The following is a 10,364-nucleotide window of genomic DNA, read 5'->3' as shown; positions in this document are numbered from 1 at the left end:
CTGTCTTTTGAAAATAACAAATGCTAGTTAAATATATCAGTTTCAGACTGCATATGCTTATGGAAGTTTTCCACCACACATTTTTCATTTCTTACTGATTGAACTCTTCCCTGTTTGTAAGAACTAAACACTAATCACTGAATGCAATATGATCAAGTAAATGTCACAAAGAAACAATGTGGACAGGTAATTATAAATTAACATTTCTCAAAAAAAAAAAAAAAGCATTGTACTTACAGTTCAAAGTCAGCATCACAAGCAAATCAGGACACCAGATGAACACAACCACAGGTGACCCCAGAGTCATGACAGTGTAAGAGACTTTTGTCAAATGAGGCACAAAGAGACACATTCAGAATAAGGGGCAGTTTATCACTCATCCAAACATCTGAACATAAACATAAAATATCAATAGCAATCACATAATCCTGGAAAGCCAACAGAAATTACAATGTATGGTATACATATGGGGTAAAGTTCTTGGGAGGAAACATACTTCTCAGAATAATTAACTACTGGGTAATATAACAAAATCTGCATCTGTTTAGAATGCAACAAGGAGAGAAAGGTCTCACATATGCATGTGCATAGCACTAAGTAAAGAGGAAGTGTGGACCAGTAATTATCCTGGAGACCTGGATATAAAAGTCATCACTACCCATCCATGGACTCACATTAAACCTGAGTGTTGTTTAGACCTGGATTAGGTTACTTCTCAGCACTGGGGCCAACACACTTTAGTATAAAATTGCACTAGGTTGATGTTTGTTCTCTCTAATTAAACAGAACAGCTCATTAAGGAGTCATGGCATGCATGCATCTTCTAACCACAACTAAGTTTAAGAGAGACAGAGTTTTGTGAAGGCAATGCATTGGGGACCCTCCATGTAAGTTCTATAGACATTTAGACTTTGTCAACTCTAGGCTGTGCACTGCTGCTCTGTGCATTATGAGTAGAACCCCTGAATTACATCATTAGGTTCCAGCATCCCCGCCTCAGGTTTGATGATCCTATTTGTTTCAGGCACTGCCAGAGATATACAGGGAAACAAAAATCTTCTTAGCTGTATATTACCATCTGCCCATATGAATGTCTTATCTAGTAGCCTTCAATCTTGACCATCCATTAAAATCTCCTTAAAGAGCTTATTTTCAAAGCATATGCCTGGGCCCTGGGCCCAGCTCTTCTGATTCACTACAATTGGAATAGGGACCATGACTTTGATTAAGCTATCAGGGGTGACATTGGTGACAGTGGTTCTGCTGTCACACGTTGAGAACCACTGATCCAGTTCATCTCTGCTGCCTGCTACAGCCTTATTCACACCATGCATTCTTCATCTTTTCATTTCTGTAGTGATGGAAACATAGCTATCTCTGCTCCTCTGTTTCCAGTCAGCAAGCTTGTGCCTGTCCCAAAACACATTGGAGGAAGACTTTCCTAGTTCTATATCCTAAGTGGCATTTCAGGCCCGTTCTTGTGAGTTAAATGGTGGCCCTCACCTGCCCCAGGGCTCGGGCCTCTGGGAAGGTGGAATACAAGAGTTTTGAGGTCCCCAGGGACTGCTGGACTTGGCTAGGGAGTCCCTCAACTTGCACAGAGGCCAGGGGCATCAGGTTCTCAGATGCAGCTGGAGAATGGGGTGGGAGCCCTAGGCTGGATTTAGCCCAGGGCCGAAGGGGAAGAGAAGGGAGTGCACTCTAGCTAGGTCCCATGGAGAGAAGAGTGTCCTTGGCTTGTTCTGCAGGAGGCTTGGCTTGGTGGAGGCCATGGCTGGGAGCGCTAAGAGGCCTTCTGCAAGAGATTAGTGGCTGGCTCTTCAGATGAAGTCCTGTTCCATTGCTCCCCATGACAGATCCCAATGAAAAGAGATAGTCCATCGTTTTAAGGCATTTATTGTCATGGCAGAGAATGGTGATGAAAAAAAATGTACCCCACTTTCTCAGGGCAGGCCTAAGGTTAAATACCTTTTTCAGGGAAGAGTGTCTGGGAAGGGAGGTTTATTGGCTAAGGCCTTCAGACCTTTAGGTGACTCATGAAAATGGAGATCTGTCTTGAGGCTACATGATCTGTGGTCAGGTCCCCTACCTGTGACTTATGTCCCCCTTACATGACTGATGGCCACAGACCTACGGAGTGGAGAGCTGTGGCCTGTGTCAGGAGCCTGGTGCCTAGGAGAATGGCAAAACGCCCACCATGACTTGCAGAATTATCCCCTGCAGAATCACTGCGGTTTTCAACCTAGCTCAACCAGAAACAAGGCTGGCTGCCTTTCAAGGTCCCACACATGCCAACCATGCACACTTTACTTGAGTAAGTCCTTCCTGATTACAATGGAATTAACCTAGCTATGTTCACACCTAGCTGTTCACAGATAGCTTTATCCCTTTCAAAAAAAAAGAAAAAAGAAAAAAGAAAAGAAAAGAGAAAGAGAAAAAGCAAAAAGATAGAAACACTGTAAATTGGAGAGTTAATTCAGTTGACACTTCCTCCACCCCTTGCCACCGACACTTTAAACAGATGAAGAGTCTAGGTGCAAGTCTCACCTTGCTGGTTATTTACAAAATGATCTTTCGGTGGCTTTGCGTCTGACCACAAAATTTTCCAGTGTTCAAACGGACTTTTACCAATCACTCCACCCGTAAAGCATTCACTTATCCCACCATGGTTTCAAGTTCCTAAGCTGAAAAAAACGATTGTATTACCAAGAGTTTTGCCAGTGCAAACTGAGTAAAAGGCACTTTCTGTATATATATATTATCTATATAGTTGGTTGGACTAAGTCTAATGCCATTGTACTGTGGTCTGAAATTCAATTGTGCCTCTTTCTGTATTCCTGCTGTGAGTACCTGAGGATTTTGCCATAGACTCTACAAAGAAAGGTACCCAGAACAATTCTATGGATGAAGAAATAATTATAGACTTTATTTCAGGCTCCAGAGGTACCTACTGCTTGTTGGTCTGCCAGCTATTATGTGACCTACCATATTTTATGCTTTATCCTTTACTGTAGCAGCCGAGTTTCAATCTAACTTCTGTATCAGTTATTTTCACTTTATTGTTGTTGCTGTGGCAAAGTATCTGGCAAAAACACTTAGATGGGGAATGTGTGACAACAGAAGAAGCCTTTGCTGTGAGGGCAGAGCATGGGCTGGCTGGTCTTGTGTCTACAGTCAAGGAAAAGAAGGATGAAGCCCAATGGTGCTCAACTTGAATTCCATCCCCCACCTTTTTTTCTTTTTCACTTAATCTAGCACCCCAGCCCATGAAACAGTACCACCTACATTCAGTGTGGATTTTCCCTCTACATTAAAATTTATATGGAAAGGCCAACATAGACACAAGCAGCTGTGTACCTTCCAAGTAATTCTAGATCTAATCAAGTTGACACTGAAAATTAACTATTTCTACCTGTGCCCCCTGTTTGGTAAGACCAAACATGCATTGTCATACCACCCCCATGAAAATCAGGGCTCATCATGGAGGATTCTAAGTCACATTGTTAATAAAAATGAAGTTACAATTCTGTACAAATGTACTTAGTCAACCTTATGCTGAATATCTCTTGAGTTGCAGCTTTTGCTTTTATATTGTTAGAAGATTGGAAGGGATTATATTTAACCTGTAGAAATTATTTTATGATCAAACACTTGGTTGTATTGTGTTAGGGATCAATTTTGTCCCCCAGAAATTTCCAAGTTACAGCTTGAACCTACGGCACTTCAAATGTGACCTTACTTGTATATAAAGTCACTGTAGACATAAATAAGATAAAGCTATGAGAAAGTAGGGTGGGTATCTAATCCCACTGGTATTGTTTGCTTGTTTGTTTGTTTGTTGGAAGTTGTTTTTTATTTTGGTTTGGTTTGGTTTGGTTAGGTGTGGTTTGGTTTTTAAAGACAAAGTTTCTCTGTGCATAGCCCTGGCTATCTTAGAACTTGCTCTGTAGACCAGAGTGGCCTCCAACTCACAGAGATCCACCTCCTTCTGTATCCCAAGTTCTGATATTGAAGGTACATGCCACTACAACCAGCTAATCACAGTGGTATTCTTTGAACTGAACTGAACACACAAAGGTGAAAAGAACTAGACGATGAAAGAAGAGGTCTGGAGGTATGTAGTGGAATCTAACTGGTAACAAAGGTGCCAAAAGATCTGAAGAAACAAGAAGCTGGAACCAGTTCTGCATCAAGATGTTTGAAAGAAACCGACTTTGCTCTCACCTCCATGTGGACTTCTGGTCTTCCGAATTATGACCTGATAAATTGGTGTTGTTCAAACAATTTATTTCGTAGTGCTTTGGCTTTACAGTCCTAGGTTTGTTGTGCTTCATCATTTCAGTCCTAGGAAACCAAAGCACACACTAATATGCCCATATGACTCCATGTGTAAGCTTCTTCTTTGTAATCTTAGTTCCCTGGGCTGCATCTATTCTTGGCTTGGAGGATTTCCAAGCAAAGCTATTGCTTCATCCTAAGAATTTTATTCCCAAAACCCCATCTGATTTATATATCTTCACACAATATTGAGCATGTCTTAGTGAGATGCACTGCTCCACACACTTAGCATATGGCAAGGGACAAAACAGATACAGCCTCTGCAGTGAGGCTTCTGTCTAATAATGAAGATAAAAAGCAAGCTACACATGTGACCAGCAAGTCAAGTAATGTACATGTTTTTCTAGAGGTGAGCTGAGCAGAATAGGAAAAGCAGAAAGAAAAAGATTGGAACTTTGAGAGGAAGGCTATAAAATAAGGTTGGTATAGGCAAGAAGATAACTTAAATAAGGACTTGAACTATAAGCTAATGGAATTTTCTAAATATACATGTGACAGAAAAATATGCTAAGGACATAGAATAGTGAATGCAAAGAACAAGGCATATCTAGGGAGCACAGAGGGCTGGTGGAGCAGAGTGAGAGAGAAAGATCTACATGATTACAGAATAATTTGTACTTTTACATGCATTCATGGCATTATCTACAATGATAATTATATACTACACAAACTTCTGCACAGTTTCCATCTCAGAAAAAAAGAAATCTTAGGAACACCCTTTAGTGCCATGTTTCCCTCTTCTGAGCTATCTCACAAAGAAGCTTATACTATCAACAAGGAAGTGCTCCTTGATCATACAGAAGCCTACTAACTCCTGAAAGGGACTCACAGAGTTCATCTACACATAATAACCAAAACATACTAGCCTGCCTTCTCCCTCACTCCCTGACCCCAAGGACATACTCATTCTATTGCAGAGAGCTCCAGACTTCAGTGACTATTGCCAAGAACTAATCAGAAGAGACATAGGGATCCAGCATCTAGTAATTTCAACACATGCTACTTCAACATGCATTTATCATTTACCATTTACTGTGTACGAGCAAGTACATGACAGTTATTAGTAACACTATTGTTGCTATTTGAGGGTCATAATAGAAGCATCCCCTACATCAAAATAACTGAGTGAAGCATATGGAAACCCAACATAAAGTTTCACATAATACATAAGAGCTAGAATTACTTCACTCTACTTATATTCCAGATAGATTACTAGGTGTTATTTTTCTTAACTCAGATCAGTACTGCAACAAGAGCCACAGTGCATCTACAGATCACTAGAAGAGAGAGAGATCTGAGGAGCTAGCAAGTTTCTCAGAGTTGTCACAACCACTAACTAGAAAAGAAATACTTCAGTATGTATGTATTGAGTCACTGAACATCCTAGCAACATCCTGTTAGCACATGATCAGATACCTCAAAATGTGCATGTTTGTTTGGAGGGAATGGAGTGTACTCTTCTGCATGATAAGTGGAAGTCATCTAAAGATCCAGAGTGATGATCCTCTGGTTTCCAAGTTGAGAAAAAATATGGATGAAGCAACAAGAACATATTCAGAAGTAATGAAAAGTACCATAAACCAGAGTTAGTAGGGGGCAGAAAGGAAGGATGTGGCCATGTTGGAACCTGATCATGTTGGTATATGATCATAAGCTTGAACTTTATACCCTGAGTACTCATAATCTAATCTTATTAAATACATGCTTTGACAGATCCTTTTGCACAGACTTAGCAGATTGTCTTCTTTTCTTATTCTATACTTATATTGTCTTATCTCTTGGGTTATTATAAGTCTTATGATTTGTCACATGTGCTTCTAAAATTTTTTCCTGATATGGCCAATAGTTAGTCATTAATGGCATATATATTCATATTGTGGCAAAGAATATAACAGACTATAATAGGGATCTATCAACATTATCTTGATGACTGGTTGGTTGACTAGTTGACTGGCTGTTTAGTTGGTTGGTAATTTGTCTAGATTGCTGACAGGTTGGTTGGCTGACTGATTAGTTGACTAGTTTGTAGGTTGATTATACTTATTGATTGGTTAGTTGGTTGGTTGGTTGGTTGGTTGGTTGGTTGGCTTGTTAGTGGGTTCATTAGTTTGATAGCTGGTTCTTTGGTTAGGTAGTTGTTTAACTGGTTGGTTAGTTGACATGGTTAATTGGTAAGTGTGTTGATTGGCTGCCTGGTTAGCTAGCTGTTTGGTTGAGTGGATGGTTATTTGGTTGTTTAGTTTGTTGGTAAATTGACTAACTGGTTGACTGTTTGGTTGGTAGGTTTGTTGGCAGGTTAGTTGACTAGTTCGTTGGTAGATTGACTAGCTTGTTGGTAAGTACATAGGCTGCCTGGCTGGTTGATTGGATAGATTGTTGGTTGGATAGCTGTCTGGCTTGCTGGTTGGCTTGCTATCTGCCTGGCTGGATCTGGCTGGACATATGGATAGATGGATAAATGTACAGATGGATGGATGGATGGATGGATGGATGGATGGATGGATGGATGGATGGATAGTTCATTGGTTAGTTAGGTAGTTGGTTAGTTGACTGGTTGATTGGCTGACTAGCTAGGTGCTTGGTTGGTAGATTGGCTGGCTTATGGGTTGGTTGATTGGCTGATTAGTTGTTTGGCTTCTTATTTGGTTGAGTAGTTGGTTGGTTATACAGTGTAAAGTGGTTGATGGATTGTATAAATGAATACTTTTGAACTTTCTAACCCAGAGGCTACGACATGCTGCCTCTTCATTCCACTGTTCCTGATGCTTATTGTAATATCATGAATAATTTATACTTGAAGGAAATAAAAAAAGAACAAATGAATTATTAGATATATAAATTGGTAGTCTATAGTATATAAATGACTCAGCTAATTGACCTCATCAACAAATGAATAAAATAATAAATTTCATCTTAGTCTATCCTATTTAATTCCATTCATAAAAAAAAACGTATTTGTCTATATTTATTATATTAGCTCTACATTTTATTCTACCAAAAAGTAAATCATAAGTTACCCCTGAGGAGAAAATGATACTCTTTTCATTTTCCAATTGAATTTTTATTCAGATGACTGTAGAGTTCTATGTGGTTGTAAAAAGTCAGAACACTTAAGTGTGTCCTTTCCACAGTATTTACCAATAGTAACATCTTAAAAGTTACAACAATCAGTCCAAAAAAAAAAAAAAAAAGTTACAACAAGTGTCATCACCATGATGCTGACATATACTCAAGACAAAGAACATTGCCATCACTGCAAAATCTATCATGTCCTTTCCTAGCCGCACTCGCTCCTTTCCAGAATCTGACCACCCTTAATCCATGATAATAACTCTTCTGATCTTCTTTACAGTTCTCTATTTCAGAATGTCACATTAGCAAAATCATAGAAAATAAACTTTAAATTTTACTTTTTTACTAAATAAAGTTATCCAAAGATTCATTTGTTATCTCTCTGTCTACTTCTACATCTATATCTATGTCTGTGTCTATCTGTATATAGATAGATACTGATATAGATAAAGAGAGATAATAGATTTCACTCTTGCTTTGCTGAGTAATATTTAACAATATGAATTCAGTTTATGTATACTTTCAACTCATCAGAGGACATATTTATTATTTCCTGCATGAGAATTCTGTGACTCAATTTATATAGGAACACTAGATTTCAGCCCATAGGTGCTTGGAGTGATTTTGCAGAACACCTATTCTGTTTACAATGCATGAGCAATCCATGATTGATGCAGCTTCCTTGTATCCTTTTCAGCATTTGGTGTTGCCACTAATATTTGTTATATTTGTGTTGTTCAGTTCCTCATTTTCTTCTTTCTTGTGACTTTTCTGTACCTGATCACATTTTCCTGATGTAGTGAAGAGAAAGTTTCATAGGACAGGAGTAGCCAATCTAGTAGGTGTATAGTAATGGCTCATTACAATATGCATTGCTCTCTTGCATAATGCCTTTGAGTATCTTTTCACATGCCATGTGCCATCTGTACATCCTCTGCAAATGTCTCTTCATGGTGTTATTCACTTCTCATTGGAGGTTTTTCCCCTTGAATTTGAAGAGATCTTTACATATAGACTCCAGTTCTTCTTAAGATATATGCTTTGCAAATGCTCCCTGCTGGTGTGCAGCTTCCATCCTATTCCCTTCACTGCACTATTCATAATAGAAATGTCTAATTTTTACCAAATCCAACTGTTCCATTTTATTTATGCATTGTGATTTGGGTGTCACATTTATAAATGCATTTTTTCATTCTCTCTTTTAAATGTATTAATCATTTTACTTGTTTACATTTCAAAAGTTATCTATCTCCCTTCCTGGTCTCCCTTCAATGAACCCCCCCACACCCTATCTCCCTTTCCTTTGCCTATAGGAGAGTGCTTCTCCATGCATTCACCCACTCCTGCCTCACCTTTCTAGTATCCTCATTCTCTGGGGCATCAAGCCTCCACAAGACCAAGTGCCTCTCCTCCTACTGATGTCAAATGAGGCAGTCCTCTGCTACACATGTAGCAGGAGCCATGGATGGGCTCATGTATATTCTTTGATTGGTGGTTTAATCCTTGGGAGCTCTGAGGGATCCATTTAATTGATACTATTATTATTCCTATGGTGTTGCAATCTCCTTCAGCTCCTACACCCTTCCTCTAACTCTTCCATTGGAGTTCCTGGGCCCAATCCAATGGACAGCTGTGAGTGTTCGTATCTGTCTGAGTCAGGTGATGGCAGACCCTCTCAGAGGACAGCCATACCAGGCTCCTGTCTGCAAGCACATTTCGGCATCAGTACTAGTGATTGGGTTTGGAATCTGCAGACAGAATGTATCACATGGTGGGGCAGTCTCTGGATGGCCTTTCCTTCAGCCTCTGTTCCATCTTTGTCCCTGTATTTTCCTTTAGTCAGGGGCAATTCTAGGTTAAAAATTTTTAAATGGGATTTTTCTGTCTATTGACTGTCTTAAGGCAGGGCCATCCAGGAGCACACAGGCCTCAGAAGTGGCAGAACAGCTGGGACAGGATCCATCCTGCCTCCATCTGCACTCAGGAGGTGGGGCAGTCCTGCAGCCCTCTGTGTACCTTTCCGGCCAGGAGAGAGCTTGTCTCCAGGGAATGCTCTGACCCCAGGACTCAGGTGAGATCTCCATTTTCTCTCTGGTGACTGTCTAAAGCAAGACCAGTCAGGAGTACACAGGACACAGAAGCTGCAGAGCCTCTGGGACAGGGTCCTTCCTGACTCCATCAGCACTCAAGAGGTGGGGCTGTTCTGCAGCCCCCTGTGCACTGGTCTTGCCAGGAGAGAGCTGGTCTCCAGGAGTGCTGAAACAGGTTTACAGACTCACAGAAAAAACAAACTCCAGCCAGAGACACAAAAACATCTAACACCAGAGATTACCAGATGGCAAAAGGCAAATGCAAGAATCTTACCGATAGAAACCAAGACTTCTGGGCATCATCAAAAACAAGTCCTGGGTACCCTACCACACCGGAAAAGCAAGATTCGGATTTAAAATCATATCTCATAATGCTGATAGGACATAAACAACTCCCTTAAAGAAATACAGATGACAAGATGGCTCAGTGGGTAAGAGCACTGACTGCTCTTCCCAAGGTCCTGAATTCGGATCCCAGCAACGACAAGGTAGCTCACAACCACCCGTAATGAGATCTGACGCCCTCATCTGGTGCACCTGAAGACAGCTACAGTGTATTACTCTGGAACAAGTGGAGCCAGAGCAAGCAGGGCAGTTCTGAGTTCAATTCCAAGCAGCCATATGATGGCACACAGCCATCTGTACAGCTACAGTGTACTCATACACATAAAATAAATAAATAAGTCTTCAAAAAAAAATACAGGAGAGCAGAGGTAAACAGGTATAAGCCCTTAAAGAGGAAAAATCCCTTAAAGAATTACAGGAAAGCACAACCAAACATGTGAAGAAATTGAACAAAACCATCCAGGATCTATAAATGGAAGTAGAAACTAAAGAAATCAGAAAGAGAGACACCTATGGAGA

This window comes from Mastomys coucha, unplaced genomic scaffold, assembly GCF_008632895.1.
Source record: "Mastomys coucha isolate ucsf_1 unplaced genomic scaffold, UCSF_Mcou_1 pScaffold22, whole genome shotgun sequence".
Lineage (NCBI taxonomy): Eukaryota > Metazoa > Chordata > Mammalia > Rodentia > Muridae > Mastomys > Mastomys coucha.
Note: the sequence above shows the minus strand (reverse complement) of the source record.